This window comes from Saimiri boliviensis, chromosome 4 (genome assembly GCF_048565385.1).
Source record: "Saimiri boliviensis isolate mSaiBol1 chromosome 4, mSaiBol1.pri, whole genome shotgun sequence".
NCBI lineage: Eukaryota > Metazoa > Chordata > Mammalia > Primates > Cebidae > Saimiri > Saimiri boliviensis.
This window is the reverse complement of record NC_133452.1, coordinates 109,469,156-109,496,928: the sequence shown is the minus strand read 5'-3', so window position 1 is coordinate 109,496,928 and position 27,773 is coordinate 109,469,156. Positions and strand designations below refer to the sequence as shown.

At 39.1% G+C, this 27,773-nt stretch overlaps 1 long non-coding RNA gene across 3 annotated transcripts in view; it reads right to left on the bottom strand.

The window, feature by feature from the left end:
- LOC141584318 (uncharacterized) overlaps window positions 1-27,773 on the bottom strand; it is an 885,764-nt gene that overhangs the window by 207,709 nt on the left and 650,282 nt on the right. For all 3 annotated transcript variants that reach the window (XR_012517304.1, XR_012517305.1, XR_012517303.1), the window contains 2 exons: window positions 18,100-18,191; window positions 1,706-1,803 (listed from right to left, as the gene is read on the bottom strand). This is a non-coding gene — a long non-coding RNA (uncharacterized LOC141584318). The remainder of the gene's footprint in view (window positions 1-1,705; window positions 1,804-18,099; window positions 18,192-27,773) is intronic.

Sequence of the window (27,773 nt, the reverse complement as noted above, 5' to 3'; positions counted from 1 at the left end):
CCTCAGAACTAAAAGTCTTTTAGCACAGGTGCCACTCCTTGAGTTTCCAGTACACCAACATTAGCCTGGGGACCACATCCTTGTCAAAAGCTGGAGAGAAGGAAAAGCTCTAACCAGCCTGGGAAGAATGTTACCTAGTGCTCCTAACTACAAAAACTGCAATCCAGGCAGCAGAAAGAAGATGGACCTATCAAAGCGGAGTCAAGAAAGCACCACCCCCTTTGGAGTCATGGGCCATAGAACCAGGGGGAAACCCTACCAAACTAAAGCTAAGTAAAGTTTAACCCTCTTTTATTTATTACTCCTTCTTTCCTTGTTCTACTGCTGACCACCTTGTTATTAATGTAACCAGGTCACCTTTTCCTCAGACAATCACATTTGATGCCTGTCTGGCCATACCTGTAGGGATCTCCAAAACCAAAGACAACGGGCCTTCTTTGAAAAATATCTCTGTCCTTCTGAAGTAACTTCTAACCTCTGCAACCCTTGCTTCATAGAAACCAAATCCCCGACATTTCTCAAATTTTGGGAACTAAACAAGGACAAGATTCCAGGATGGTACTGTCCCTCCTGGGATGATGTCCTATGGACCACTGAGGAACAAGGAAGGAATTCCCCAAAGGACTGCATCTCTTTAAAACCACACCTCCATTTCATCAAAGAAAGCATTCTCTCTACTTGTCAACAGTACCAATGCAATCCAGTACAGCTCTCCATTCTTACCTCTACTTCTACTGACCCTGACCCCACTTTAGGTTGCTTCTCCAGCACAGAAGCCAGTTTGGCCAACACAGACCTCATAGGGTCTTTTGAAATATCCTCTTCACTCCCTCTCCCTTCTCCTTTTTGACCTTCTTTTGATCAAACTGTCACCCCTTCTATATGCAATGACAGGATGTAGAAATTGTAGAAGTAAATGATTTAAAACAAACTTTAGCAATAGAAACAGGATATAAAGATGCAAATGCTTGGTTGGAATAAATCAAATATTCTGTCCATACATTAAACAAAAACAATTGTTACGCTTGTGTGCATGGCAGACCAGACCCCTTTCCCCTAGGATGGTCCTCCAGTTGACCATGCATGGATATATGGTAGCTCTTTTACAGGATCCTACAGCCTGGGGTAACAAGTCATGCCAAGCTCTCTCTCTGCTATATCCTGAAGTTTAACACCCTGCAGGTCAGTCCCCATGGCCATCCAGCTTCTGTCTCCCAACACTAAGTTCACTTCATGTCTCTCACAACAAGGAAGAAACAGTGTTGCTTGGAGACCTAAAGAGATGCAGTAAGCTTAAGACTTTTCTAGTACTAACCAGTCAGTCAGCCCTTGTTCATCCTCAAGTAGATGTATGGTGGTATTATGGTGCACCTTTATTGAACAGTCTGCCAAGGAACCGGAGTGGCATTTGTGCTCTGGTCCAGTTGGCTATGCCTTTCATTCTGGCATTTCATTCACCAGAGGAAGACAATATACAACACTGTAAAGCAAGAGAAGTCCCTCATGGGTCTTCTGGCTCTCACATCTATTTAGATGAAATTGCAGTCCAACAAAATGGTTCCATATATGAAAAGAAATCATAGCCTCACTTCTTACCTCTATCATAGGAGTAGTGGGTGTACTCATTCTTGTCAGGTGTTGTGTCATACCATGCATCCGTCGGCTAGTGCAAAGACTCATAAAAACAGCACTTACTAAAACCTACCTTAACTCTCCTCCATGTTATTCAAAGGAGCTTCTTCTTTCAGAAAATCAGCAGAACAACTAAGCCAAGATATGTTTAGGAAGTTTGAAGAGAAAGAGCTGTAAAAAAATTCAAGAGGAGGGAGTTGTCAGATACAATGAGTTCTAAATTTGATTTTAAAGAATCAGGGTGTCAGTATGTTCAGTTCTTTGTCCCCTACTTTAAAGTTTAACTATCTCATAGTTTCAGTAAACAAACTTTTACACCAGTTCTAATCAGTAGTTCACATCTGTTCCCCTGGTCATGTGCTCTGTCCTGACTCACGCTGATCACCTACTTTGACCTGAATCACCCTGGTTATTTGCTCTGACCTAAGTAACACTTATTTACTTGTTCTGTAACAGTCCTTTCCACAAAACTACTCACACTGGCACTCTAGCTCATACTTCTGCTCAATTTAAAATAGCCAGTCAGAATTAGCTTACAATGTGTGTTCCAACCCTAGCCAATAGGGGAATGACACAGCAGTAGGGACTATGTGCATCAGGGATAAAAGCCCCTTCCCCTCCCCTGTTATGGTGTGTGCTCACCATTGTCCCAAATGTGAGATGCACCCTTCTATAGAAGTAAATTGCCTTGCTGATAAACTTTATATTCTAGTGCTACTTCTTTTGTAGCACTGAAAATTTACATATAACAAAGATGAAGTGTGAAAAGATTAGGAGGATGGGCACCCAAAATATATACAGCATAGGAAGAAACATTCTTCTATGCAAAATTTTAATTTAATCCTTCTTCTCAACACACTAATAAGATACAGTCAATATGCCAGGCAAAGGAGCCAAAGGAACTAGGATCAAGATTTTTGACCCTAATGACTAAAGCTAGAATACGTTGTTTAGAAAACGTTGCTTTGAGTAAAAAATTCCCATAAATATACAGCCAAGATAAACATAATGACCATTTGCTGTTAAACACAGAAAAAGATTTAAAAAAAATACAGTCCTAGGAAGAGAAGCACAAATTCAGGCAGTGAAGATAGTTTAAAATCAACTAGAACAAGTTGTACAGAAAAGAGGATGACCCTGGAAAATTTTCCTAAACTCTTCTTAAGTATGTTTAGCCTACTCTTTTTGAACATTATACATTGTGATATAAAGTTAGAATCAAAAATTATGAGTGGATACTTTTTAAAGAAAAGTCCTTTCCTTTATCTTTTGACTAGAAGGCTCTTATTTGCTAAGTACTCAGTAACCTTTAAGCTTCACCCAGTGCTATAGTTTACATATCTGTCCCTTCTAAACTTCATGATGAAATTTGATACCCTTGTAGTGGTGCTGGAAAATGAATCCTAACTGGGAGTGTTTGGTTTACAGAGATGGATTGCACAGGAACACATTAATAAACGCTGGGGGAGAGTAAGTACTCACTGTATTAGTTCTCTGGCAAGAAAAGAGAGTTGTTAGAAATAAAAGATCCCATGACTCTCCACTCCCCACCTCCCCCAAACTCCACCTCCATCACCACCCTTATTTTCTTTCTAGCCATGTAAAATCTTGAGTCAAATAAAACTTTTTCATCAAGGTTTTTCTTTTTCTTTTTTTGAATTATATTTTATCTCCTTTAATCTCAAGCTATTGAAGTTACCCACAAGAATAACCACAAATTATGACCAATATTCAGATCAGGGTACTTTACAGGAGTTTCTGTAGATTAGGGAGATATCATTGTTGTATCTTGATTAGCAAGTAAATATACATTATATAAATTATATATATATATAATATTTTACTTAAAGTACAATTAAAATATATGATTTTTAATTGTACTTTAGGCTCTGGGGTACATGTGTAGAACATGCAGGACTATTGCATAGGACTATTGCATAGGTACATACATGGCAAGGTGGTTTGCTGCCTCCAGCCCCCATCACCTACATCTGGCATTTCTCTCCATATTATACTTCCTCAACATCCCCAACCCCATGTTATCCCACCCCAAACTCCCCACCCCCCTAATGTCCCTCCCATATCTCCCTAAAGGACCCCAGTGTGTGATGCTCCCCTTTCTGTGTCCATGTGTTCTCATTGTTCAATGTCCACCTATGAGTAAGAACATGAGGTGTTCGGTTTTCTGTTCTTGCGTAAATTTGCTGAGAACGTTGGTATCCAGATTCATCCATGTTCCTACAAAGGACACAAACTCAATGTTGTTTATGGCTGCATAGTATTTCAAGGTGTCTATGTACCATATTCTTTCTCCAGTCTATTACTGATGGGCATTTGAGTTGGTTCCAGGTCTTTGCTATTGTAAACAGTGCCACAATGAACATTGTGTGCATGGATCTTAATAATAGAATGATTTATAATCCTTTGAATATAGGCCCATTAACAAGAGTGTTGGATCACATGGAATTTCTATTTCTAGATCCTTGAGGAATCGCCACGTTGTCTTCCACAATGGTTGAACTACTGTACCCTCACACCAACAGTGTAAAAGTGTTTCTACTTCTCTGTATCCTCTCCAGCATATGTTGTCTCCTGACTTTTTAATGATCGCCATTCTAACTGGCATGAGGTGGTATCTCAATGAGGTTTTGATTTGCATTTCTCTAATGACCAGTGATGATGAGCATTTTTTCATATGTTTGTTGGCCACATGAATATCTTCTTTTGAAAACTATCTGTTCATATCTTTTGCTCACTTTTGAATGGGTTTGTTTTCCTTGTAAATCTGCTGTAGTTCTTTGTAGATTCTGGATATTAGCTCTGTCAGATGGGTAGCTTGCAAATATTTTTTCCCATCTGTTGGTTACTGATTAACTCAAATGACTGTTTCTTTTGCTGTGAAGAAGCTCTTAAGTTTAATTAGATCCCATTTGTCTATTTTGGCTTTTGTTGCCATTGCTTTTGGTGTTTTAGTCATGAAGTCTTTGCCTGTGCCTATGTCCTGAGTGGTCTGGCCTAGGTTCTCTTCTAAGGTTTTTATGGTGCTAAGTTTTATGTTTAAATCTTTAGTCCATCTGGAGTTAATGCTAGTGTAAGGTGTAAGGAAGGGGTCCAGTTGTAGCTTTCTGCACATGGCTAGCCAGTTTTCCCAACACCATTTATTAATCAGGGAATCCTTTCCCCATTGCTTCTTTTTGTACAGTTTGTCAAAGATCAGATGGTTGTAGTTGTGTGGCATAACTTCTGAGGCCTCTGTTCTGTTCCACTGGTCTATATCTCTGTTTTGGTACCAGTATCATGCTGTTTTGATTACAGTTTCCCTTGCAGTATAGTTTAAAGTCAGGTAGCATGATGCTGCCAGCTTTGTTCTTTTTGCTTAGGATTGTCTTGGCTATTCAGGCTATCTTTTGGTTCCATATGAAGTTTAAAGTTTTTTTTTTTCCAGTTCTGTGAAGAAGGTCAATGGTAGCTCAATGGGAATAGAAATGAATCTATAAATTAGTTTGGGCAGTATGGCCATTTTCACAATGTTGTTTCACCTAACCCATGAGCATAGAATGTTCTTCCATTTGTTTGTGTCCTTTCTTATTTCCTTGTCCAGTGGTTTGTAGTTCTCCTTGAGAGGTTTTTGTCCCCTTTGTTAGTTGTATTCCTAGGTATTTTATTTTCTTTGTAGCAATTGTGAATTTGAGTTCACTCATGATTTGGCTGTCTTTAAGTCTGTTATTGGCATATATGAATGCTTGTGATTTCTGCACATTGATTTTGTATCCTGAGACTTTGCTGAAGTTGCTTATCAGTTTAAGGAGATTATGAGCTGAAATGATGGGGTCTTCTAAATATACAATCATATTGTCTGCAAATAGAGACAATTTGACTTCTTGTTTTCATAACTGAATAAACTTTATTTATTTTCCTTGCTTGATTACTCTGGCTAGAACTTCCAATGCTATATTTAATAGGAATGGTGAGAGAGGGTATCCTTATCTAGTCCCTGTTTTCAAAGGAAATGCTTCCAGTTTTTGCCCATTCAGTATGATACTGGCTGTGGGTTTATCATAAATAGCTTTTATTATTCTGAGATACATTCCATCAATATCTAGTTTATTGAGAATTTTTAGCATAAAATCCTGCTGGATTTTGTCAAAGGCCTTCTCTGCATCTATTGAGATGATCATGTTGTTTTTGTCTTTGGTTCTTTTTATGTGATGGATTACGTTTATAGATTTGTGTATGATGGATCAGCCCACATCCCGGGGTGAAGGCTACCTGATCATGATGAATAAACTTTTTGATTTGCTGTTGTATTTTGTTTGCCAGTATTTTATTGAAGATCTTTGTGTTGATCATCATGGATATTGGCCTGAAGTTTTCTTTTTAAGTTGAGTCTCTGCCAGATTTTGGTATCAGTATGATGTTGGTCTCAAAGAATGAGTTAGAGAGGATTCCCGAACTACAGGGGAAGATGGCCGCCTAAGAACAGCTCAGGATTTCAGCTCCCAGTGAAAGTGCAGAGGGTGAGTGGACGCCGCATTTCCAGACGAACTCTTATTGCCCACAGACCAGGAGACATCCAGGCAGAGGGGTTGCCAGTGTCGCAGTCCCAGCCGGTTCGGCTGTTTTGGCCCCCATGGGGCTGATTCCGCCCGCGCGGCTGCTGTGACCACTCCCAGTTGCTGCGGTTCTCCGGACAAAAGCCACTGGTCTGGGAGCCCTCTTAGCTGGCGAGCAGAGCCCTGAGATGGCAGAGCTGCCGATTCAGCTGAAATAGCGAGTCAGGCCAGGAGATTCCTAGGCAAAAAAAATCCGCCAGGAGCCTGCGCCTCAGTTCGAGCCGACTCCGTGAGTCGCAGCACGGGAGATCCCGGCGCCTTTTCAACAAGCGACCAGAATGCAGGGTCGTTCAACTTAAAAGAAAAGACTCTGAGTCAGGGAGCCAGGTGATCAGGCTCTGTTGGTCCCACTCCTCCACCCCCAACAACAATGAAAACAAAAACAGTAATTGGAAACCCTCTGGGTTGAGCCCTTCAAACCAAGCACAGCTGAACCCGGATGGTCCCGCTCTGTGGGGGAGGGGCTTCCGCCATTACTGAGACTCTCCACCGCTACGGAGGCAGGCTGCCATTGCCAAGGCAACCCGCCGTTGCCGAGGCAACCTGCCACAACAGAGAGAGTCCGTCTTAACAGAGGCGGGGCCACCATTGCCAAGACAGTTTTAACTAAGCCCATATAAAAAGGACTACAGGGAAGAGCTCAGGGCAGCTGGGCGGAGCCCACAGCAGCGCAGCAAAGCCCCTGCGGGCAGGCAGAGGCTAGGCGTGCTGCTAGCTGGGCGGGTCCAACCTGAAAGAAAAATCAAAAAAGGCAGTAGTGCAACGGAAACTCATAAAGCTCCAACTCCCTGGGACAGAGACAGACAACAGGTGGATAAACTCACAAAAATGGGAAGAAACCAGCACAAAAAGGATGAAAACTCCCGAAACCAGAACACCTCTCCTCCTAAAAGGGATCACAACTCCTCACCAGCAAGGGAACCAGAACGGATGGAGAAGGAGGGTGATGAAATGACAGAATCAGACTTCAGAAGGTGGGTTGTAAGAAACTACAATGAGCTAAAAGAACATGTTCTAACCCAACGCAAAGAAAAGAGGAACCTTGAAAAAAGATTGGACGAACTGCTGACGAGAATGGACAGCATAGAGAGGAGTATAAGTGAATTGATGGAGCTGAAAAACGCAACACGAGAACTTCGTGAAGCATGCACAAGCTTCAACAGCCGAATTGACCAAGCAGAAGAAAGGATATCAGAGGTCGAAGATCAACTCAATGAAATAAAAAGAGAAGGCAAGAACAGAGAAAAAAGCGCAAAAAGGAATGAACAAAATCTTCAAGAAATGTGGGACTATGTGAAAAGACCTAATCTACGTCTGATAGGCGTACCTGAATGTGATGAAGAGAATGAATCCAAGCTGGAAAATACTCTTCAGGATATTATCCAGGAAAACTTCCCCAACCTAGCAAGGCAGACCAATATTCAAATCCAGGAAATACAGAGAACACCACAAAGATATTCCTCAAGAAGAGCAACCCCAAGGCACGTAATCGTCAGATTCACCAGGGTTGAAATGAAAGAGAAAATGCTAAGGGCAGCCAGAGAGAAAGGTCGGGTTACCCACAAAGGGAAGCCCATTAGACTCACAGCAGATCTCTCAGCAGAAACCCTACAAGCCAGAAGAGATTGGGGGCCAATATTCAACATCCTTAAAGAAAAGAACTTTCAACCCAGAATCTCCTATCCAGCCAAACTCAGCTTCATAAGTGAAGGAAAAATAAAATCCTTAGTGAACAAGCAAGCACTCAGAGATTTCATCACCACCAAACCTGCTCTACAAGAACTCCTGAAAGAGGCCCTACACACATAAAGGAAAAACCAGTACCAGCCACTCCAAAAACACACCAAATGGTAAAAAAGCAGCAACACAATCAAGAATCTGCATCAACTAACCAACAAAACAGCCAGGTAGCATCAAAATGACAGTATCAAATTCACACATAACAATACTATCCCTAAATGTCAATGGACTAAATGCCCCAATCAAAAGACACAGACTGGCAAATTGGATAAAAAGCCAAAACCCATCAGTGTGCTGCATCCAGGAAACTCATCTTACATGCAAGGATACACAAAGGCTCAAAATAAAGGGATGGAGGAAGATCTACCAAGCAAATGGAGAGCAAAAAAAGGCAGGAGTTGCAATTCTCATCTCTGATAAAATAGACTTTAAAGCAACAAAGATCAAAAGAGACAAAGAAGGACATTACATAATGGTAAAAGGATCACTGCAACAAGAAGAGCTAACGATCCTAAATATATACGCACCCAATACAGGAGCATCCAGATACAGAAGGCAAGTTCTTAATGACTTACAAAGAGACTTAGACTCCCACACAATAATAGTGGGAGACTTTAACACCCCATTGTCAATATTAGACAGATCATCCAGACAGAAAATCAACAAGGATATCCAGGACCTGAATACAGACCGGGAACAAGCAAACCTAATAGACATTTAGAGAACTCTCCACCCCAAATCCACAGAATATACATTCTTCTCAGCACCACATCACACCTACTCTAAAATTGACCACATAATTGGCAATAAATCACTCCTCAGCAAATGCAAAAGAACAGAAATTATAACAAACAGTCTCTCAGACCACAGTGCAATCGAGTTAGAACTCAGAATGCAGAAACTAACTCAGAACCGCACAGCTTCATGGAAACTGAACAACTTGCTCTTGAATGTTGACTGGATAAACAATGAAATGAAGGCAGAAATAAAGATGTTCTTCGAAACCAAAGAGAACGAAGACACAACATATCAGAATCTCTGGAACACATTTAAAGCAGTGTCTAGAGGAAAATATATAGCAATGAGTGCCCACATGAGAAGAAAGGAGAGATCGAAAATTGACACCCTATCATCAAAATTGAAAGAGCTAGAGGAGCAAGATCAAAAAAACTCAAAACCTAGCAGAAGACAGGAAATAACTAAGATCAGAGCAGAACTGAAGGAAATAGAGACACAAAAAACTCTTCAAAAAATCAATAAATCCAGGAGCTGTTCTTTTGAAAAGATCAACAAAATAGACAGACCACTAGCCAGATTAATAAAAAAGAAAAGAGAGAATAACCAAATTGATGCAATAAAAAATGATAAAGGGGATATCACCACAGATTCCACAGAAATCCAAACCATCATCAGAGATTATTACAAACAACTCTATGCACATAAACTAGTAAACCTGGAAGAAATGGATAAATTCCTGGACACCTGCATCCTCCCAAGCCTAAACCTGGAAGAAGCCGAAACCCTGAATAGACCAATAACATGGTCTGAAGTCGAGGCAGCAATAAAGAGCCTACCACCCACAAAAAGCCAAGGTCCAGATGGGTTCACAGCTGAATTCTACCAGACATACAAGGAGGAGCTGATACCATTCCTTCTGAAACTATTCCAGACAATACAAAAGGAGGGAATCCTTCCCAAATCATTTTACGAGACAAACATCATCCTGATACCAAAACCCGGCAGAGACTCAACAAGAAAAGAAAATTTCAGGCCAATATCCATGATGAACATAGATGCAAAAATCGTCAATAAAATACTGGCAAACCGATTGCAACAGCACATCAAAAAGCTCATCCACCATGATCAAGTAGGATTCATCCCGGGGATGCAAGGCTGGTTCAACATACGCAAGTCCATAAACGTAATTCACCACATAAACAGAACCAAAGACAAAAACCACATGATGATCTCGATTGATGCAGAGAAGGCTTTTGACAAAATTCAACAACCCTTTATGCTAAAAACCCTCAATAAACTAGGTATTGACGGAACGTATCTCAAAACAATAAAAGCTATTTATGACAAACCAACAGCCAATATCATACTGAATGGGCAAAAACTGGAAGCATTCCCTTTGAAATCTGGCACTAGACAAGGATGCCCTCTCTCACCACTCCTATTCAATATAGTACTGGAAATTCTAGCCAGAGCAATCAGGCAAGAAAAAGAAATAAAGGGTATCCAAATTGGAATGGAGGAAATCAAATTGTCTCTATTTGCAGATGACATGATTGTATATCTGGAAGACCCCATCATCTCAGCCCAAAATCTCCTGAAACTGATAAACAACTTCAGCAAAGTCTCAGGATACAAAATCAATGTGCAAAAATCACAAGCATTCCTATACACCAGTAATAGACTTCAAGAGAGCCAAATCAAAAACGAACTGCCATTCACAATTGCTACAAAGAGAATAAAGTACCAAGGAATACAACTAACAAGGAACGTAAAGGACCTCTTCAAGGAGAACTACAAGCCATTGCTCAACGAAATAAGAGAGGATACAAACAGATGGAGAAACATTCCATGTTCATGGTTAGGAAGAATCAACATCGTGAAAATGGCCATACTGCCCAAAGTAATTTACAGATTCAACGCTATTCCCATCAAGCTACCAATGACCTTCTTCACAGAACTGGAAAAAAACACCTTAAACTTCATATGGAACCAAAAGAGAGCCTGCATAGCCAAGTCAATTCTAAGCAAAAAGAACAAAGCAGGAGGCATCACACTACCGGACTTCAAACTATACTACAAGGCTACAGTAATCAAAACAGCATGGTACTGGTACCAAAACAGAGATATAGACCAATGGAACAGAACAGAGGCCTCAGAGGAAATACAACATGCCCACAACCATCTGATCTTCGACAAACCTGACAAAAACAAGCAATGGGGAAAGGACTCCCTGTTTAATAAATGGTGTTGGGAAAACTGGCTAGCCATGTGCAGAAAGCAGAAACAGGACCCCTTCCTGACACCTTACACCAAAATTAACTCCAGATGGATTAGAGACTTAAACATCAGACCTAATACCATAAAAACCTGAGAAGAAAATCTAGGCAAAACCATTCAGGACATAGGTGTAGGCAAGGACTTCATGACCAAAATGCCAAAAGCAATGGCAACAAAAGCCAAAATAGACAAATGGGACCTAATCAAACTCCACAGCTTCTGCACGGCAAAAGAAACAGTCAGTAGAGTGAATCGGCAACCAACAGAATGGGAAAAAATTTTCGCAGCCTACCCATCTGACAAGGGGCTGATATCCAGAATTTACAAAGAACTAAAGCAGATCTACAAGAAAAAAACAAACAAGCCCATTCAAAAATGGGCGAAGGATATGAACAGATACTTTACAAAAGAAGACATACAGGAGGCCAACAAACATATGAAAAAATGCTCATCATTACTAGTCATCAGAGAAATGCAAATCAAAACCACATTGAGAGACCATCTCACACCAGTAAGAATGGCGATCATTAAAAAATCGGGAAACAACAGATGCTGGAGAGGATGTGGAGAAATAGGAACACTTTTACTCTGTTGGTGGGAATGTAAATTAATTCAACCATTGTGGAAGACAGTGTGGCAATTCCTCAAGGACCTAAAAATAGAAATCCCATTTGACCCAGCAATCCCATTACTGGGTATATATCCAAAGGATTATAAATCATTCTACTACAAGGACACGTGCACACGAATGTTCATTGCAGCACTGTTTACAATAGCAAAGACCTGGAACCAACCCAAATGCCCAACGATGATAGACTGGATAGGGAAAATGTGGTACATATATACCATGGAATATTATGCAGCCATTAAAAACGATGAGTTCACGTCCTTTGTAGGGACATGGATGAACCTGGAAACCATCATTCTCAGCAGACTGACACAAGAGCAGAAAATCAAACACCATATATTCTCGCTCATAGGCGGGTGTTGAACAATGAGAACACATGGACACAGGGAGGGGAGCACTACACACTGGGGTCCGTTGGGGGGAAATGGGGGAGGGGCGGGGGGTGGGGAGGTGGGAAGAGATAGCATGAGGAGAAATGACAGATACAGGTGAGGGGACGGAAAGCAGCAAAGCACACTGCCATGTGTGTACCTATGCAACAATCTTGCATGTTCATCACATGCACCCCAAAACCTAAAATGCAATTAAAAAAAAAAAACAAAACACACACAAAAAAAAAAGAGAGAGAGAGAGAGGATTCCCTCTTTTTGTATGGTTTGAAATAGTTTCAGAAGAAATGATACCAGCTCTTCTTTGTACGTCTGGTATAATTCTGCTGTAAACCCATCTGGACCTGGACTTTGTTCGGTTGGTAGGCTATTAATTGCTGCTTCTACTTCAGACTTTGTTATTGAACTATTCAGGGATTTGATTTCTTCCTGGTTTAGTCTTGGGAGGGTGTAAGTATCCAGGAACTTATCCATTTCTTCCTGATTTGCTGGTTTATGTGCATAGGGTTGTTTGTAGTAATCTCTGATGGTTTGCATTTCGGTAGCTTTGGTGGTGATATCCCCCTTAATGTTTTTTATTGCTTTTATTCAATTCTCTCTTTTCTTTCTTATTAGTCTGTCTATTTGGTCATTTTTTTTTTTTTTTTTTTCAGAAAATCAGCTCCTGGATTTATCGATTTTTTCAAGAGTTTTTTGTGTCCCTATCTCCTTCAGTTCTGCTCTGATCTTAGTTATGTCATGTCTTGTCTTCTGCTAGCTTTTGAATGTTTTTGATCTTGCTCCTGTAGCTCTTTCAATTTTAATGATAGAGTATCGATTTTAGATCTTTCCTTGCTTCTCATGTGGGTACTTATTGCTATAAATTCCCTCTAGACATTAGTTTAAATGTGTCCCAGCAATTCTGATACATTGTGTCTTTGTTCTCATTGGTTCTGAAGAACATCTTTATTTCTGCCATCATTCCATTGTTTATCCAGTCGACATTCAGGAGCAAGTTGTTCAGTTTCCATGTTTATCCTGAGTTCTAATTTGATTGCCCTGTGATCTGATAAACTGTTGTGATTTCCATTCTTTTGCATTGGCTGAGGAGTTATTTACTTCCAATTACGTAGTCAATTTTAGAGTAACTGCAATGTGGTGCTACAAAGAATGTATATTCTATGGATTTGTAGTGCAGAGTTCTGTAGGTGTCTATTAGGTTCACTTGGTCAAGGTCTGCATTCAAGTCCTGGATATCCTTGTTGATTTCTGTCTCATTGATCTGTCTAATATTGACAGAAGAGTGTTAAAGTCTCCCACTATTGTTGTGTGGGAGTCTAAGTCTCTTTGTAGGTGATTAAGAACTTGTTTTATGTATCTAGGTTATCCCGTATTGGGTACATATATATTTAGGATAGTCAGCTCTTCTTGTTGCATTCATCCTTTTACCATTCCCTTCTTTTTGTCTTTTGATCTTTGTTGGCTTGAAGTCCGTTTAATCAGACAAGGATTGCAACCCCTGCTTTTTTCTCTCTCCATTTGCTTGGGAAATCTTCCTCCATCCCTTTATTTTGACTCTATTTGTGTCTTTGCACATGCAATGGGTCTCCTGAGTACTGCACAATGATGGGTCTTGACTTTTTATTAAGTTTGCCAGTTTGTTTTGCTTGGGGCATTTAGGCATTTATATTTAAAGTTAATACTGTTATGTGTGAATCTGATCCTGCCATTTTGTTACTGGTTGGTTATGTTGCCCGTTAGTTGATGTGGTTTCTTCATTGCATTGTTGGTCTTGATGATTTGGTACATTTTTGCAGTGGCTGGTACTGGTTGTTCCTTTCCATGTTTAGCACTTCATTCAGAAGCTCTTGTAAAGCCTGTCTGGTGGTGAGAAAATCTGTCAGTAATTTCTTGTCTGTAAAGCATTTTATTTCTCCTTCACTTATGAAGGTTACTTTGGCTGGGTAGAAGATTCTAGGTTGAAAGTTCTTTTCTCTAAGGATGTTGAATATTGGCCCCCACTCTCTTCTGGTTTGTATGATTTCTGCCAAGAGATCTGCTGTGAGTATGATGGGCTTTCCTTTGTGGGTGGCCTGACCTTTCTCCCTGGCTGCCATTAGCATTTTTTCCTTCATTTTAACATTGGTGAATCTGATGATTATGTGCCTTGTGGTTGCGAGGAGTATCTTTGTGGTGTTCTCTGTATTTCCTTTATTTGAATGTTGGCCTGCCTTGCTAGGTTGATGAAGTTCTCCTGGATAATATCTTTAAGAGTGTTTTCCAGCATTGAATTCATTCTCCCTGTCATCTTCCGGTACACCAATCAAGTGTAGACTAGATCCTTTCACATAATCTCACACTTCTTGGAGGCTTTGTTCATTTCTTTGCACTCTTATTTCTCTTTTCTTGTCTTCTCATTTTATTTCATTGAGTTGGTCTTCAATCTCTGATATCCTTTCTTCTGCTGGATCAATTTGGCTAGTGAAACTTGCGTATGGTTTGTGAAGTTCTCGTGCTGTATTTTTCAGCTCCATCAAGTCATTTATGTTCTTCTCTAAGCTGGTTATTCTAGTTGGCATTTTGTTGAACCTTTTCTTAAAAGTTTTTAAGTTATTTGCATTAGGTTACATGTTCCTTTAGCTCAGAGAAGTTTGAAGCCTTCTGAAGCCTGCTTCTGTCAATTTGTCAAACTCGTGCTCCATCCTGTTTTGTTCCCTTGCTGGTGAGGAGTCATGATGCCTTGGAGGAGGAGAGGCCTTCTGGTCTTTGATGGTTTCATCCTTTTTGCACTGATTTCTTCCCATTCTCAGATAGCCCACTTGAGGAGGAAGTTGTCTGTCCCTTGTCTTCCTACAGCGGTGCTGCTGGGCTGCCAGGGACTTAGTCAAGCTGCTGTGTTTGTTTCCTGTTTCTTTTGTTTACACAGGACGTTTAGAATCCACTCTACAATGGCAGCTGCCCTTCACCCCACCAAGCTTAATCGTTCCAGGTTGAGCTTGAACTGATGTGCTGGCTACAAAACTCTCAAGCCAGAGGGCTTCAGTTCGATGGGCTTTGTGGGGGAGTGACCCACCTAGCTGTATCACCTGACTCCCTGCTTTCAGCTCCCTTCTTTCTGAGGGGCAGGTAGCTCCATTTCACTGGCTCTCTTAGCATTAGCCAATATGGTCACTTAGATCTGTGCCAACAACTTGCAGCATCGACTGAGGTTGCTTCTCAGCTCTTTGCAGGTAACTCCCGGGCAGTTTTCATCCCAGTGAAGATCTCCTGGTCTGCGGGTTGAAGAGGGTTGGTTGAAGCACAGTATATGAACCATAATGCCAGGGAGGGAGTACTCCCTTCTGGTCAGATGTACTTCCCGGGTGGGGCAATGCCCTGCCCTGTCTCGGTTTGCCTTCTTTGGGTTATACCCACTGTCCAACCATTCCCACTGAAATGAACCAGGTACCTCATTTGAAAATGTGGAGATCACTTGCCTTCTGTGTGTCTCTTGCTGAGAAATGCACTTTGGGGCTGTTTCTATTTGGTCATTTTGGCAGAGCCCCTATTTTTCATAAATTACCCAATCTCTTGTATTTTTTATAGCAACACTAAGCATATTCAGTCATTCAGCCAATACATATTACTAATGAAATTTTAAAAAGGATAAGTTCAAACATGTTAATTAGATAGCTATGCAAGAGGAAAAGGGAAGTTATGATTGAGAATCATCTTTCCTTTGTATGGACTGCTTTTATCTGTCATCAGGAAATTCACAAATAGTGTCAGGCGCTTGGGTAAAAAGCTTTGTTCTTTAATCTCCTAAAAATTCAGAACATGCACATTTTATTGCAAAGCCTTCTGCCATTTTCAAGCAGAATACTGACCATGAAGTCAGCAGAAAAAATTTCTGCATTTCATTTTTTTTAAAAAGTTAGACTTTTAAAATTGCTTGACAGAGTACACAACCTGAAGCTTTTCAAAGAAAAAAAAATCAAAAGTAAGAAATATCTCAAAAATGCCTTGAACTAAAGGATTTATTACAAAGAGTGTAAATGAGCTTTTGGTGGTTTAAATAGGCCATCCAGTGGACCTGTTAGAGGCTCTGACAGAGCTCACAGAATTGACTAAAGTGGGAATGGACTTCAATCACTAGTTCCTGTTAAAATGATCTCTGTTTTATTCAGTACATCTGACCTTTGAGCTTGACAATGATTCTTTGTAAGACCAAGCTCAAAATGTCATCTGTAACATAAAATATATGGTATGTGGGTGTTACAAAAGTGTTCTGTGTCTGTGATGGGGTGACTCTTGGGAGAGTTCACTACCTGCAGGATCTTTTATCCATGAGGCATAGTTCCTGGCAGAGTGACCCTCATTGTACATGGGCTTTGAAGTCAATGTGTGCTCTGTGTTGAGACTTTAGCGGACAAGTACATCTATGGTCAAAGTTCCTGGCACAGTTTGCTAAGACAGAAATGAGTAAGTACTAATTTGATTCTAGTCTAGTTTATTACGTCTTCTCTGATGTGAACATTTTAGGTGGTAAGTAAATAATGGTCATGCCTGCATTGTTAGGTCATCAGGGCTTGTAACAGTGCAGACCTAGCTGCTCAGTGCTTGCAAAGCCAATAACATTGGCTAAGTACAGTGAAATAAAGGTGACTTTATTTCCAGAGCTAGCAGTGGAAAAATGGTTAAGGCTTTTTGCCTCGAAAAAAACGTTTCAGGTTTTAGGTCAAAGGTGAGGACTTAAAATGGGAAGTTAGGTATAATGGGCATACAAGGATGATGAGCTAGTGCCAGTCTACACAACTGTTCTAGTGACTATCTTGAATGGTCATCCCATCTGGTAAATGGGCTGGCACCATCTTGAGTACACTCAGGTTGCAAATTAACTGCAGCCTTGAAGTAATCTCCAGGTGCAGAGAATCTCATAGTGGCTTGACTGTTTCAAGAGTTAGTCTCTGGAACTTCTAAGTAAATACGTAACTAGATAAGGGAAAAACTGTGCAAGGGAGTGCCTGGCAGAAAGAAGAAGAACAAACATTATCATCTTATTATTAAAAGCAAGATAAGGAACAGGCAGGAAAGTAAAAACAAACAAACAAACAAACAAAGAAACCTTTTAAAAGCAGGATGCTTGGTTATAAGCTGAGGAAATGAGAAGCATCCTTGGAGCAGTAATCTAGAGAACTGAGTTCTAGTTGCATCTTTGCCATTAGCAATGAAGGTGACTATATATAAGTTACTTTGTTCTTTGATGCTTAATTCCTCAGTTATAAAACGAGATAAAATTATATAATCTTTGCAGTTCCTTCCTTCATCTTGATCCTGATATGTTACTTACCTGTATTTTAATAAGCAAAGCAAATTTGTTGAGATGCTATATTAAGAGAAAGAGTATTTCTGTGGTTCTGAAACACAACCAGAAAATCCGTAACACTCACTCTATTGGGAACTCTATCTGGATTGCTAAAGAGTGTGAAAACTATTGTTGAGACTTTATAAAAAATTCACATTTTAATAATCTAGCATACTTAAATAACCTTTCCATATTTTGACATTTTGTCTTACTAATCTGTGTAGATGACAACAAAAACTATAGATGTATTTTGGAAAATCACTAAGAACTACGCAGATACAGGTTTACCTTGTATTTTAGAATATGTAAACCTTGGAGGTAATCGAGGGTTTAGACTCCTTTGATTCAAGGACAGAAACTCAACTCACAATGACTTAAACAAGAAACTACACAATTCACACTGACTTCAACTACATTAGTTTACATGACTGAACAGTTTGAGAGTTGGGTTAACTACAGGAAAGGTTGCTTTCATGGGTTCAGATTATGTCATCATGACCTGATCCTTCTGTAGCCTCTCTCTTTTATTTGACTTTGATGGCAAGATGACTACAGGAGCTTTAAGTTTGTATTTACATGCTTCAAAACAGTAAGAAAGATAGCGTACTTGCCCTCCAACACTTCTGACAAAAATATCATTGCATTTCATTTTACTTCATTGCCCATTCTTACATATATCAATGAATCTAAAGAACGGGATGCTCAGATTGATCAAACTTTATTCCCACACTCAACTCAGGAGGAAATGTGAAGTCTTACCAGAAGGACATGGGCTGAAAGGCAGGACAAGGATGATTCCACAGAGCAAAATCAGGGTACACCTTTCAGAAGACAGGGAACTGGATGATGGGCTGCAAAATAAAATATCTCCATCAAACTATAAACCTTCTATATAATAACATTATTAATTTTTCACTTATTTATTTCAAAATTAGGAGTATTTTTTCTGCTCTTGTAAATCTAACCAAGCAGCAAAAGTTGGCCACCATGTAATGTATACTAACATGTACTGATATCACAATGGTATCATTTACTAATGACTAATGACAATGTTAAGAATCAATATAATGGCTTTTAGTACTAAGAAATTTTGTTAAAGTTAAAAACTGATGTAAACTCAAACCAACAAAAAAGGAGCTTTTATGGGTACATAAATGGCAAGTGGGGATCTTCTATCTCAGTTTTCTTGTCAAACTATTTTGTAGAAAATCCTAGAATATTCATCAGGGTGTAGAAGGCAGGTCAAACCTGACTTACCCACTCACTCATAGAGAAAAAAGCTAATGAGGCCACTCAGGGATGCAAGCAGTCAAAGACAAATGAGATGGAAAAAGCGCTTCTGCTAGAGGAAAAGTTCCTAACCTTTCCATTGATTCATCAGACATGAAGAGAAAAAGAAAGCATTAACATGAGGTCTGGTTCTTGTCCTTGACATGGTAACTCCAGCTTCCAGAAATGGCCAAATGAATGTTTTATATTTGGACAAGTAGATTTATAAACTCTACTTTTGCAAGGAAGAAGACAAGGGATATGTACCAGAATAGAAAAGTAGGCAGAAGTATATCTGTTTACTGTTCCCTCTGAGGGGAGGAAGCCAGAGTTCTCTCCTACGTGGAAAGTATGGGTAAGTGAGGAAGTTTCCCCCAAGAGTTTGGCCACAATTGGTTTTAGATAAGAGTATGAGCGTGTTTTAAAAGGTAGGGTTATTTTTGCTCTTAGTGTGATATGCAGTTCTGTGCCTGCTCTGACCACTACAACAAAGATCTTCAAGTCCTAAACTCAGAATCTGTAAATACATGACATGACATGACATGACATGACAGTTGCCAATCAGTTTACTTTAACAGAGGGCAGTTATCCTGGGTTATCCAAGTGAACCCAAACTAATTATATGAGTTTCTAAAAGCAGAAGAAAGGAGTTGTCCAACTACTAGGCTCTGAATTCTACAAGCCCCCAGAAAGGAAGGCAGCCTGCAGACTCCTTTATTTTAGTTCACTGAGACATCTACCAGACTTCTGACCTACAAGGCTGTATTATAAGTTTGTGCTATTTTAAGCTCCTCCATTTGTGGTAATTTGCTATGGAGGCATTACAAAGAGCAGAGTACTCAGTCACATAAAAGGCTTTGTAAAGAGTTCAAAGGTATGACTCAAAGATTCCCTAAATCAAACCAGAAAATATCTCTCAGAAGGTATAAGGCTATTTATCCTTCAGCCATTTTGGCAAAATCCAAAATTACAGATAAAATTTTCTAGGAATGATTTGTAAACAAATCTTTTATCTAATTAAGTGAATCCTGCGAAATACATGAGAGATCCACAAGGTGCTTGCAAATTTAATACTAGCAGAAGCACTGCCAGCATAAACTGAAAAAGCCAAAAATAGCATTGGGTGAAAGGAGGATGTTAGATCCTCAAAATCTTGCAGGAAGGTAACACAGGCCAATAAAACCATTTAGCTACAAACATGCATTCCTTCAACCATGAAAGAAGCATGACCCAAAGAACAGAGCTTTAAGCCCAGAAACTAGAACCAGGAACCAAGGAGAATTACTCTGAGGCCCTGCGACCTATAAAAGTTTGTTTGGTTGTATTTAAAAATTGTTTGAGAGAGGTGACTTTTTTCTTTTAATTTCTCTTCTCTCGTCATTATGTCTGTAATTATTATCTGATGATTGTCACATCATTGCATTTTGAAGGAGATGACTAGTTTCCTAGTTTTATAGTTCTACAAGTAAAGAAAAATTGTCACCCAGGAAGGATTATACCCAAAGACTCACTCATAACTGTTTTTAATTTTGTACATAATGAGATTTGAGACTTTAGAGCTTATAAGATTTAAGTGAGATTTTGTACTTTTAGTTGATGTATAATAGAATGAGACCCATGGAAGCATTGTGATGAGGTGAAAGTGTTTTGTATATGGGACAGATCCAGAGGGTAGATTAAGGTTGGCAGAATGGCTCTGTAAAAATGTCTAAATCTTGAATTTTTATAGAAGCAACAGAAAATAGTCTGTGGTCTTTCTGTGAATTAGTGCTAGAAATATAAGACTTTACAGCAGGAAGCACCTTAGGCAGCATCTAATTCATTTCCATTATTGTCTACATGCTGAAGCCATGGACAAAAGTTGGAAAGATATTTACTTTATGTGTCATAGCTCATATCTGTCAGAGCCAGAGACTGAATGTCTAATTCTCTATAGAGCAAACAAAGTCCATGTTATCCTCAGTTTTGAGCACTTTATTTTCTATGATCTGCTTCATTCTCTTTGACTTTGCTTCTCTTTGACTTTTGTCCCAGGTGCTCTCTATGAACACTGTCTGCCTTCAATACAGTGCTGAGTAAAGCTCAGCAGTGCCTCAATTCTTTACCCTTCTGTCCAAACTGATCATTTTATCTTCAAATTAAATAACTTCAACTGGCTGCCCCATTTCTTTGACTGTTGAGAAAGTGGTTTCTATGAAGTTAGTAATGTGTTACTTCTAAAGTTCTTGCCTTTTAATGAGCTAATCACTTAAACATCAAAACAAAAGAGATAGTATTGAAAAAAAAAAAGAGACCTTCAATCTTTTGAGGGACAACTCCCTTCTGCCTATCAGTCTGTAAAATCAAAAGCAAGTTAATTACTTTCTAGATACAATGAGAATATAGGCATTGGGTAAATACACCCATTCCAAATGGAAGATACTGGTCATAACAAAGAGGCTACAGGTCCCATACAACTCCTAAATCCAATGAGGCAGTAGTTAAATCTTAAAGCTCCAAATTAATCTCCTTTGACTCCATGTCTCACATCCACCAGGTCATGCTAATGCAAGAGGTGGGCTCCCACAGCCTTGAGCAGTTCTGCTCCTGTACCTTTGAAGAGTACAGCCACCCCTCCCAGCTCATGTTGAGTAATGGCAGTTTTTCCAGGTGCATAGTGCAAGCTGTTGGTGGTTCTACCATTCTGGGGTTGGAGGACTATGGCTCTCTTCTCACGGCTCCACTAGTCAGTGCCCCAGTAATACTCTATATGGGACTTCTAACCCTGCCTTTCCCTTTTTCATTACCCTACCAGAGGTTCTCCATGAGGGCTCCAACCCTGAAACAAAACTTTGGCCTGGACATCCAGGCATTTCCATACAGCCTCTGAAATTTAGGCTGAAGTTCTCAAAACTCAATTCTTGACTTCAATACAGCCACAGGCTCAACACCATGTGGAAACTGCCAAGGTCTGGGGCTTGCACCCTCTGAAGCAACGACCCAAGCTGTACCTTGGCCCCTTTTAGTCATGACTGGAATGACTGGGATGCAGCAAACCAAGTCCCTCAGCTGCACACAGCAAGGGAGCCATGAGTCATGCCCAGAAAAACATTTTTTCCTCAAAAGCCTCTGTGCCTGTGATGGGAGGGGCTGCTGAAAAGTTCTCTGACATGCCCTAGAGACATTTTCCCCATTGTCTTGGTGATTAACATTTGGTATCCTCATTACTTATGCAAATTTCTACAGCTGGCTTGAATTCTTCCTAGAAAATCTGTTTTTCTTTTCTATTTTATCATCAGATTGCAAATTTTCTAAACTTTTATGCACTGCCTTCTCTTGAATACTTTGTTACTTAAAAAGTTCTTCTGCCAGATACCCTAAATCATCTCTCTCAAGTTCAAAGTTCCACAGATCTTGAGGGCAGGGGCAAAATGACACCAGTGTTTTTGCTAAAACATAGCAAGAGTCAATTTTCCAGTTCCCAAGAAGTTCCCCATTTCTATGTCATACCAGTTCATCCTGGACTTCATTATCCATATCACTATCAGCATTTTGGTAAAAGCCATTCAACAAGTGTCTAGAAAGTTCCAAACTCCCACGTCATCCTGTCTTCTGAGCCCTCCAAGTCTCTAGGAAGTTCCAGACATTCCTCCATCTTCCTGACATGTTCTGAGCCCTCCAAATTTTTCCAACTCTGCCTGTTATCCAATTTCAAATTTACTTCCACATTTTTGGGTATCTTTACAGCAGCACCCCACTATTCAGTATTAATTTACTGTATTAGTCTGTTCTCATGTTGCTATGAAGAACTGCCTGAAACTGGGTAATTTACAAAGTAAAGAGGTTTTATCGACTCACAGATCTGGATTGCTGGGGAGGCCTCAAAGAACTTACAATCATGGTGGAAAGGAAAGCAAACACATCCTCTTGACATGATGGCAGGAAGGAAAAGAATGAGTGCAAAAAGGAAAAGCCTCTTAAAAAAACCATCAGCTCTTGTGAGAATTCACTTACTATTATAAGAACAGCAGCATGGTGTAACTGCCCCTATTATTCAGTTTCCTCCCACTGGATCCCTCCCACAACATGTGGGGATAATGAGAACTACAATTCAAGAAGAGAGTCAGGTGGGGATGTTGCCAAATCGTATCACCCTAGGTTAAAACACACAAAACTATTCTAAGGCTACTTTCAATATAATATACCACTGCATGAATAGTGCACATGACTTATGACAGGATATTCCCGCTTCTCCCCTTCCATTTCTTATAACATTGTGCTCATTCATGTCACTTATTCAAAAACTATAATCACTAAATTGTTGCTATTATCTTGAATGAACTTGTTCGATAAACTAAGAATAAGAAAAGCAAAGTAATTCATTTTGATTTTGCTTAATTTTCCTGCTTGACTGTTTCTTCTTTCTTTGCATAAACCTAAGTTTTTGACCTTTGTCATTCTACTCTCTGAAGAACTTTTAACATTTCCTGTGGGACAGGTGTACTGATGATGAGTTTTTTTCAATGTTTTCTTGTGTGAAAAAGTTCTGTTTGTCTTTCAGTCTTAAAGACAAATTTTGTTGAATACAGAATTCTAGGTTGGCCTTTTTTTTCCCCCTTTCAACACTTTAGGTATTTTTGCACTAATCTCCCTGAGATGAATTGTTTCTTAATAGAAGTCTGCCATAATTCTTATCCTTGTTTCTTTTTAGGTAAGGCATTTTGTCCCTTTGACTTCGTTCAAAATTTTCTCTTTGTCTTTGCTTTTCTGCAGTTTAAATGCAAATTGCTGTAAGTGTAGATATTTTGATATTTTTTTCTGCTTACTATTTGCTGAGATTCCTGGATCTATAGTTTGTGGGATGTTCTTAATTTTGAAAAATTTTTACAATTTTCATGTCAAAATTCCCATTGTTAAGGAGAACATGGCTTTCTGGACATATTTTGGAATGATTACTTTTTTCTTTCTCCTACTGGAAGCATAAATAAATTTTACACCAATATTTACTGTAAGAATTTGGTATAATCTTCTGAAGGTAAATCTCACCAAAGTGTGGGCTCCCCTAAGAATAGTTTCCCAGAGTTTTTAATTGTCAAACTTGTCTACACTGAGCCTCTAGATACTTTTCAATTATAATTTAAGGCAGGGGTCCTCAGCCCCCAGGCTGCTAACTGGTACCTTTCTGTGGTCTGTTAGTAAGAAGGCTGCATGGCTGGAGGTGAGAAGCAGGTGAGCAAACATTATCACCTGAGCTCTACCTCCTTTCAGGTCTGTGGAAGGAGTGCAGATCCTACTGTGAACTGTACATGCCAGGGATCTGGGTCATGCACTCCTTATGAGAATCTAATGCCTGAGGATTTGAGGTGGAACAGTTTCATTCCCAAACCATCCCCCAGACACCCCACTGTCCCTGGAAAAATGTCTTTCACAAAACCTGTCACTGATGCCAAAAGGTTGGGGACTATTACTTCAAAGATTTCTACCAGTACTAGCTCCAATGACCAGCTGCAGCTCCTGAACTTCTGCTCTCAATGACTCATGACTCTCAGGATCTACCATTCTTTACAGTTTTGAAGCAGCAGTTTGCCCTTGGACCTCAATTACCTGATGCATTGAGTTATTGATTTTCAGTTTGTTTAGGTTTTTCTTGTTATGATAGGAGTGATGACTTCCAAGCTCTTTACATGACAGGATAGAAACTGGAACATGCTATACTATATATAATAATAAAAGAATGTATATACATGCAAACTAAATGTGATATAAATATCACTGAAATGGCATCAAGTTGCTTTCAATCTACTTTTTGTAAATATTTTTCATGTTTCAAAATACGTGCATAAGATATGTTAATATTTCCTAATATCCCATTATACAGATGCATCATAATTAGCCAATCACAAATGTGAGACAAAGCTTGTTGCCAAGTCTGTGTGTTCTTAATGTGGTAAGAACACATAACATGAAAATTTATCTTTTTAAAATTAATTTTTAAGTGTCCAATACAATATTTTTAACTACAGGCACAATGTTGTACAGCAGATCAGTAAAACTTATTCATCTTGTATAACTGAAATGTTGTACCTATTGAGCAGCAACTCTTACTTCCCTCTCCCCTCCAGCCCTTGGCAATCAACATTCTACTCTGTTTATTGTTTTGACTATCTTAGATACTTCACGTAAGTGAAATCATGCAGATTTGCCCTTCTGTGGCTGGCTTACTTCACTTAGTATAATCTCCAAGTTCATCCATGTTGTCCCTTATGTCAGAATTTCTTTCACTTTTCAAAGGCTGAATTAGTATTCCTTGTGTGGATATGTGTGTGTGTGTGTGTGTACTTTGTTAAAGAACACTTCAGTTGTTTTTGTATTTTGACTATTTTAAGTAATGCTGCAATGAACATGGAAGCGCAGATATGTCTTTGAGACACTGATTTCAGTTCTCTTGGATATATATCCAGCATTGGGATTACTGAATTCTATGATAGTTTTGTTTTTAAATGTCTGATGAGTCTCCATACTATTTTCATATTTATATTTCCAATTTGTATTCTTATCAACAGTGTACCAACAATCCTTTTTCTCCAAACCATCACCGATGATTGTAATCTCTTGATTTTTTGTAAAAGAGTCATTCTAACAGATTTGAGGTGATAGCTCATGGTGGTTTTAATTTTCATTTCCCTAATGATTGCTGATGAGCATTTTTGCATACACGTATTGGTCTTTTGTATATCTTCTTTGAAAATGGGTCTGTTCAGGTCCTTTAAAAATTTTTTTTTTGTTTGCTGTTGAATAAGGTTTTAAAAATATATTTTGGGCCGGGCGCGGTGGCTCAAGCCTGTAATTCCAGCACTTTGGGAGGCCGAGGCTGGTGGATCATGAGGTCAAGAGATCGAGACCAACCTGGTCAACATGGTGAAACCCCGTCTCTACTAAAAATACAAAAAATTAGCTGGGCATGGTGGCACGTGCCTGTAATCCCAGCTACTCAGGAGGCTGAGGCAGGAGAATTGCCTGAACCCAGAAGGCGGAGTTTGCGGTGAGCGCGCCATTGCACTCCAGCCTGGGTAACAAGAGCGAAACTCCACCTCTAAAAAAAAATATATATATATATATATATATATATATGTATATGTATATGTATATGTATATATTAGCTAATAACTCCTTATCATCTGATACATGATTTGCCAATATTTTCTCCCATTCCTTAGGTTACTATTTATTTGGTTGATTGTCAGTTTGATATCATCTCACTTGTCTGTTTTTGCTTTCAATGCCTTTGTGTTTGGTTTTATATCCAAATGAGTATTGCCAAGACCAATGTCAAGAGCTTTTTTGTTTTTGTTTGTTTTTTTTGTTTGTCTTCCTTGGATTTTTATGGTTTCAGGTCTTACATTTAATCCATTTTCAGTGAACTTTTGTGTGTGATATAAGGGTCCAGTTTCATCCTTTTGCATGTGAATATCCAGTTTGCCTAACGCCATTTGTTGAAAAGACTACCTGTTTCCCATTGTGCATTCTTGGCATCCCTGTGGGAGATCGGTTCACCATTTATGTGTGGCTTAACTTCTGGGCTCTCTGTTCTTCTCTACTTGTCTATTTGTCTGTTTTTAGGCTTGCACTATACTAATTATTAAAGCTTTGTCATCTGTTTTGAAATCGGTAAATGTGATGCTTCCAGCTTTGATCTTTCTCAAGATTGCATTGGCTATTCATAGTTTTCTGTGGTTCCATGTTAATTTTAGAATTGTCTTTTCTATATCTGTAAAAAAATGTCATTAGGATTTGGAGAGAGATTGTGCTGAATCTGTAGATCACTTCAGATAGTGTGGATATTTTAACAATATGAAGTCTTTTAATCCATGCACATAAAATTCCTATTTTTGACAATTATATAAATGTGGAGGAAGTGGGGTAAGTATCCTTTGCATGTTTGTGCATATCTGTGGTGATTTCCTTAGAGTATTTTCAAATATTTTTATGCAAAAATGAGATTTAACACGTGTGAAGACATTGGAAAAACAGGTAAAAGAGAAGGATCCCACCTCCCTCTTTCAGTGCTGCCTATCTCCTCCTGACTACCCTCTGGTTAATTCTATTATCTTTCCCCTCATTATCCCATGTGCCCAATGTCCTCTGGCTCCCATACCCTTGAGTGGAGCTCAGATAACTGTGCTGTTTAATGTGTCCTATGTGGGAGTTGAGGATTTCTGGAAATAATGTAGAGGATGCTTACTCTCTCCTCCCTTCCTCCTCCTCTACCTAATTCTCATCAGCAACAGAACAAAGTTGCCCAGAAGGTACTCTTGTAGGGAACAGCTCACAGAAGCCTCAAAATTAGCACAGAAACTCACAAGAGCCTCAAAATCAGCTGAACCAGAAGTCCAGGTGAAAGAAAAACACTGGCTTTTCTTTTTTTTACACCTTGATGCATGATGTTTACAGAATAAAACACTTGCACTTTTATGTTTCACTAATATTAAGACCAAGCTGAGATACATACACCTTTAAAAAGTATAAAAATAACATAATAATGGCACTTGGAAATAGCTTTCTTTTTCCTGTCTTTTCATGTACATTATTAAGGATGCTTATTTCTTTACATAGCAAACAATCATTTAACATGAGCCAAGCTGAATGTTATTTTCATATTTAAGTAAAAATATGGTACTAAAATATGAACAAACTCTAATCACAGGAAAGATATTTGGGGTTTTGCTATGTGACAAGAATATAACATATTTGGATGTATATATAATTAAACACATAATAGCAAAAATTTATCCCTGGAAGTTCAGATCAAACAAATGACTTGAAATATTTTCAAGCATTATGCATTGACTAGCCTGGCTATAAAAATAATTTTCCTAGATTATAAAAAATGTTCAATAATTTTAAATTTCAGAGGACAAAAAGAATTAGTAAAAGAAACCTGTAAGAAACTGAATACACTCACAAAAGGGAGTAGCAGCTGGTTTTCAGGGAGGAAAGCAATCCCTCTCAGTCATCTTTATTCATTTGGGAAACCTAGAGGTTTGTGTGAAAACCTATGTTTAATGGCTTTTCTGTTATTTTCATACAGGAAATTAAACCCTTGCCAGAACCAAGCAATCAGATGACTGTAAACTTGTAGGGTATCATGCTCTATAGGAGTGCACCCTTTTTTTACTCATCAGCAT